Here is a 6,650-nt window from a genome sequence, read left to right as displayed (position 1 = left end):
TGTACTGACCCACCCGTTGACCATTTTTGAACACTGGTACAGGAGATCGTAGTCCCCGGAGAGTGACTTCAATGTTATATGCCCTCTTGAGGGAGATTGCCTGCCAGGGTAGACCTTTGTTTGAGCTGTATTGGGAGCACTCCTTGGGCAGAAGTTTCTGCTGGAGGACTGGTCCAGAGCATACACTTTAACCTACGCATCTTCAATCTCTAGCCATTATCAGGAAAAGAAATACAAACTTATTCCAAGATGGCACAGATCTCCAGCATTGTTACATCAAATATATCCTACCTCAGATATATGCTGGTGGTGCGGCTTGGACCGCGAGGACTACCTACATCAGGGCTCAAAATTTCCACTCGCCTTTGGCGAGTGGAAATGCAGTGCGAGTGGAAATTCATTCATAAAACATCTAACAGTGTAATTTATAAGATTATTTAAGAGGGTGTGTTTAGGGGAGAAGGCCAGGGCAGGGTAGGGGTTAGGTGGGCAACTGGTGGCGAGCAACTCCTAGGGCCTGGCTAGTAGCTCTGGACTTGACATTTTGACCCGACCTACATATCTGCTGGGAATGTGGGAAGATACAGCCATTCCGGTAAGAGGTATTCCGAGTATATAATAAAATATAAGGCACAGACATAGACGCTATCCCGGAAGTGGCCCTCCTTTCCATGTTCCCCGCCTCCATAAGCTCAAACAAACATGATATTTTGCGCTTTTGCTTAATAGCGGCGTGTACAACAATTTCAAGACAATGGAAAACTAATTTAGTACCTTCGCTCACTTCATGGTCAGAGGTCATGAACGTATTAATGTGTATGGAGAGGTTGGTAGTGGGGAACATGGACAGGATAGAATAATTTATTCATATTTGGGGACGTTGGCCCCCTTTCTACTCTTCAGCATCATTCAGGAGTTTGGGAGGAAACTGGAGTACCTGGAGGAAACCCACACAACCACAGGGAGAACATGCAAACTCCGCGCAGACATTATCCCAATTTGGCTGTAAAAGTGGAAATTACTATCCATACTCCACCGTGTAAAATTTGTATAGAATAAGCTAAAACCATTCCACCAATTGTGTATCTAAAGTTCAAACTACATAAAAATAGACAGCCACAATATATTCTAGAATATTACTGTGACAAACTATTTACAACATGAGTTTTTGCTATTCTTGTTAATAGAACGGGTTACCTTTTGCCAGATGTCTTCAAACTGCTCAACACCTTCTGAAACCTTTTTCAGACACCGATCAATCTCACCTTAAAGAAATCACATAAATAATTTTAAAAAAATAGACAGGCTGGCATGAAATCATTAATTCTGTAAATCAAATTTTAGAAAATAATTATTTGGAACTTTATTATTAGGTGCCATAACATTACCACTTGAAATTTGTTACATTAAAAAAAAAAAAACACATTGATTAACACATTATAAAAAAACAATATATAAAAAAAAAAAAAGGATTGCACGGAAAAGCATAGTGTGTTTTATCAAAATGTATGTATTTTACATTGTTTAAGATTTGTATGTTACTTGTTTAAGAAAGTCCATCAAATATAGAGAAAATTGGAGAGTGGCCTGATCTTCAACGCATTTTGCAAATGCTTCTTCAGAAATAGATGGAGGCAACATAGAACATTTATTTTTTTAAAGTAAATATATAGCACGTTTATATGTTAATGGTTGATACAATGCAATGAGATGCTTCCTTAACACCGTATGTCCAAGAAAATGCAGAGTGCAGAGCAAGCGACCCTCCACCCAGCACAGGACGTAAGTACTAATTTCCCCGGTACTAACCCCTTCTGCAATGGAAAACGGCGGGAAGTGAGGAATTAAAAGGCAACCAGCCACCAAAGAAAATGAGCTGGCTCCCATGTGCTCAGCCTGACAGGCCTACTCACATAGTGAGTTTGACAGGGAAAACGCAAAAGGCAATGTCAGCAGCTCTGCACCTGGAAAGCACTATGCAGCCAACTTATTAGCATTATGGATTCTGGAAAGCAGCTTAAACAGAGCACAGTGCCAAAAGGTCACTTCTAGGCTATCCCCTCAATGTCCAGTCCAGTGAGGTATGGAAGCAGCACCTAAAAAGCCAGGCTGAGGACGGCTAAGCTGGAAAGCTCCCATAGAAGAGACCAGCTCTAAAAGGAATGTAGAAAAGAGTCTTGATGAAAGAATAACCGAATTAAGAAAAAAATAATTTATGCTGGCATAGACAGAGCTGAAGAAAAGATGTCCATTCTACTTGGCAAAAAGGCTGGTGATAGAAGGGGTTAAACTGGGCTGGCTTATGGTTTTCCAGTTCATCTGCCAGTGCCTAATCCTCCTGTAGTTGGTAGTATAAACTGAAGGGGAAAGTCTTCCTGTGTCCTGTTTCCAATGGACAAGAAAGACATAAGAAATGGCAGACACATGAAATGGCTCCTTAGACTCCCTTAAACAATTTGCTATTAACCAACATACCCTGTAGTTTTCTCTTGTCAGCCATCTTTCCTTCACTAGAGATGGGCTTTCTTCATACTTTACAAAAGCAGAGTACTGCTGAACAGAAAACAAACAAATCAATGTTAACAAGCTTATAAAAGTACCTACAAAACACTTAGCTTAGACAGTATAAATACAGGTAATTGGCAACTAGGGCTAGGGATGTGGCCGCACGGCGCCCTTGTTGCCATGGCGCCCTGTGCGGCCGCACGGCTCGCACACCCCTAAGGCCGGCCCTGACTGTCTGACATATGTCCAGACCTGACGGGAGACTAGAGCCGAAAGACCACTTCAGTCCCTACAGCTGAAAGGGGTGGTGTATAGCTGGTGATGTAATTGACCATTTAAGTTTACATTTAAGAGTGGGTGGGGCCTGAAAGGAAACTTGGACAGGCTAGTTCCCCCATCAGGTCCTCTTCCCTTGTTATTGACAGCAGGCTGTGGGCTGATTCCATAGTCAATAGCAGGCTGTCTTGCCTGCTATTTGGCCCCCCTTCCCTTTCCTGGCCTGCCAGGCCGCTGCTCGGATAGGGGACTAATAATGGATTGAGGGGGGCCACATGCATATTTTGTGAGGATCCATACCAGACCAGAGAGATCAGCAAACTAGCAGCTGATATACCCTCCGGTCACTTCTACTTCAACAGTTTCTTAGCCCCCCATGTGATAGTGATAAAGTTGTGTTAAAAAAAAGTTTATAAAACGAAAGTCAAATATAAAAAATAGGGATTTCCCGATACTAGTATCGGTACCGATACAGGGCATTTTCAGGAGTACTTGTGCCCCACTACTAAAGGCCGATACCGGCCCTTTAAATTTTGTAATCAGGTAGGCTGCCGAGGTCCCGCGCTTCCGGGGGCCTGAGGCAGCCTTCCGGGGACCTGGCAGTAGCTGTCTTTGACACTGCCTGCCAGGTCCCACATCTCCGCCTTCCCGGCTCAGGCAGTGCTCGAGGCAGCCCCACACTGCAAATACAGCCTCGGGGCGGGCACATGACCATCACCCGCTCCGTACGACTCAGTGCCTGTCCATAGAGCCGTGGAGAGACCCATCGGTAGCCCTGCCGACGTGTATGCAGCGCTGGAGAGACCAAATTGGCAGCCCTGGAGAGATGTGTGCGCAGCCCTGGAGAGATGTGTGCGCAGCCCTGGAGAGATGCGTACAGAAAGACTGGTGAGCTCTGTACACAGACTGGTAAGAAACTGCCCTAAAATCATTAGTCTGTATTGTTTTATCAAATATGTCACATGCCCCTTTAAGAAAAAGTATCGGTAATTGGTATTGGCAAGTACCTGAGGGAAAGTACTTGGTCTCTTATCCCTCATGACAATCTACTAGTCCCAATACAAAATAAGATTAATTTTTTTATGTTACCAAAACCGTATCTAGCAGTGCCCGCGCTGACCAACGAGTGCTTGAATTTGGGAGGAGAGAGGGGACGGGAGGAGAGAGGGAGCGTGATTCAGGCAGATGACAAGTGACTTGTGACGTTTAAAATGACTTGTACAAAACGGCTCCCATACTACATTTAGCTGGCTGCTTGCCTGCAGCCGGGCTCAATGTAGAAAAGAAAACTACTTGCCCGGCACTGCCTGTCCCGGGCGTCGGGCGATAGGAATTCTACACCACTGCATGCTACATATCACAGCAAACATCAGAGTGCAAGCAATAATTCTAGGGCCATCAAGAACTGTTAACACCAAATTGATGAGTGGTAAACGTTATAAGGCCCCATTCACACAAGATCCATTGTGTTCTGTTTTTCAATGGATGCAAACGCAAGGGCACCGAAAAATTTATAGGTGTGAATGGGACCACACCGCTGCAATCTATTGCCTTCCGTTGCAGTGTGATGAAAAAAGGGGAGGAGCGTGCTCTTCTTTTTTCAGCACAATGTAAAAGAGGTTTGTCCACTCGGGATATGTTCATTAAAATAAAGATTGGCGGCGGGTTTTTTTTTTTTGTGGGGTGTGTACACACATCACATGGATGCTTTACTTTAGTTGAGCAGCCATGATTGCTGTTTTATAAATGTAGTAAAATGCATTTTCTACATTTTTCATATATGCAGGCCACGTGACAGAATAAGGCTTTGCCTGTAAAAATAAAAACATTTGTTTTTTTTAGACTTCTATGCCTTTACCTTTTGTGTTGCACAGCAGAAGCCAAGAGATGACTACACAGACCTGAAGGACAGTCGTAGGGAGGGTTATCCAATTTAGCTTTCTTTCTGAATAACTGCATGATGCTTTATGGTTAACAAGCCACTGAGTAGGAACACCTGCTAGCACTATACCTACCTACTTAGTAGGCAGAAGTCTACACTTGAAACTGCAAGTGAGAGAAAATAGCTGTCAGACAAGAATATTAACAGTGGATTTCCCATTATTATGTAAAGAATATGTTATTATATATGTAAAAGTCAAAATTTTATGGGAAGATTTGGTTAACTGTTGCCCTGCAGTACAGTAAATGGCATGCAAGCTCTCACAGTTTGTCTTTGTACTAGCCTTATGTAAGCCCCTGAACATCAACATTCAGACTAGAAGAGGAAAAGACAACAAAGTCAGCCAATCAGGTTTCACTATATTGCACAGCAATGTGAATCCAACAAATTGAGCTCACTGACTGAAGGAGACAGCACAAAGATACACTCATCAGTGAGTTGCTTCTTCACTATCAAATAACGGTCTAGACCAAATTTTTGTGCATAAACTGCAACGGAGAAAAAGTCAGGACTTTGTATTGTGTCTGGCAGGGATGTCTGGATTAGAAAACTGAACATACTTGCAATTTTGTTGACAGGTAATACATAAAAGTTATGTAACAAAGAGCACACATCTGACATAAGTTGCAGTATATTTTTTTGGCTTCCCCTAAGCAAATACATGTACTGATTAGAGCATTTCTGGGAATAGAATGCATTCGACCCAAACACACCAATCATATGAAACAAGAACAGCAATTTTCAGTAGTGGAAAATCCTGAAAAAGTAAAAACAAAAGCAAACTACAAAAATGTCACCACCTCAAAATAAAAAATACAAGGCTGCTATTGCTAACCACATTTTCAAATGTTACCTGCCTGGCTATCCTGGGCTTTAATACTTCTGAGAACCAAACCTGGAAGATGCATGCATTACATAAGTGTTGAGAAAAAAAATCTATTAGGCCCCATTCACACTAGGGTGTGTTTTATATAAATGTTTAATTGTTTTCTAAACGCATATAAATGCATCTAATGATATTCAATGGATCCATTCACACCCTGCGTTTAGATGGTCAGTAAACAATTTTAGCTTCTAAAACGCACCAAACCGCAAGCATAAGACACGTCTATTTGCTGAAATCTCATTGGCTACGTCAATTAACTGTTTCAATGGACAAAGGACAGATGCATATAAAAGCATATGCGCATAAACATCAGGTAAAGCATCTAGAAGCATTAAAAAAAGCATCTAGCCTGCCTTTTCTCTGCATAAAACAAGTGGATAGTGTGAATGAGGCCTTACTGATCTGCATACCTGTTCTGAATTTGTGAGACAGATAGAAAATTAAGGCACTGGATTACCATGACAGCCGTGACTTTTCATGAGAGGTCAGAAATGGCAACCATTTCTTTCATGACAGGTTTTCATATGAAAAGTATTTGTGAAGTATTCCCACTATCAAATTAGTAAGGCAAGAGAGAACTTCTACCCAACACTTTAAACGTAAAAATGTTTTTTGTTCTCCTTCACATCGTTACGTGGCTTTTGTTAAAAAAAAAAATTATAACGCAAAAATATGATAAATATGCATTTTTAAAACATTTTTATACATTTTTATGTTCGCCTCCCAGTTTACTTGATTGGCCGGGAAGCCGGCTCTATGCCGATTGGCCGGGCAGCCAGCTTCCTGGCCAATCAGGAAACTGGGAGGCGGGTCATTACTTGTTGTCCCACTTCCTGGTTGCACGGGAAGCTGGCTCCATGTTCCCCCTACGGCACTGACTGTCACAGGAAATCTTCCGCTGACCGGAAGTTCCAGTATTGGGAAAGGTATCGGGGCATTTGGGTGAGTACAAGTACTCACCCAAATACTCTGCATTAGTGCATCCCTAATCAAAACCGTATTTGACTGTGCTAAATAGCGCCTCTCACTGGTCCGCGCGGT

At 42.5% G+C, this 6,650-nt stretch overlaps 1 long non-coding RNA gene across 2 annotated transcripts; it reads right to left on the bottom strand.

Moving 5' to 3' along the window:
- Nucleotides 1-1,194: 1,194 nt before the first annotated feature.
- Nucleotides 1,195-4,833, bottom strand: LOC108802742. Of its 2 annotated transcripts, none has more exons than XR_001942233.1 (3): nucleotides 4,797-4,833; nucleotides 2,476-2,553; nucleotides 1,195-1,265 (listed from the first exon to the last, which is right to left on the bottom strand). It is a non-coding gene; the product is annotated as an uncharacterized LOC108802742 (long non-coding RNA). The 2 variants fall into 2 exon arrangements; XR_001942234.1 differs by having other exon boundaries at nucleotides 2,476-2,550; nucleotides 4,797-4,826.
- Nucleotides 4,834-6,650: the final 1,817 nt, after the last annotated feature.

Source organism: Nanorana parkeri, unplaced genomic scaffold (assembly GCF_000935625.1).
Source record: "Nanorana parkeri isolate BGI_ZX_2015 unplaced genomic scaffold, ASM93562v1 scaffold3078, whole genome shotgun sequence".
Classification (NCBI taxonomy): Eukaryota; Metazoa; Chordata; class Amphibia; order Anura; family Dicroglossidae; genus Nanorana; species Nanorana parkeri.
This window is presented reverse-complemented; position numbering and strand designations above follow the sequence as displayed.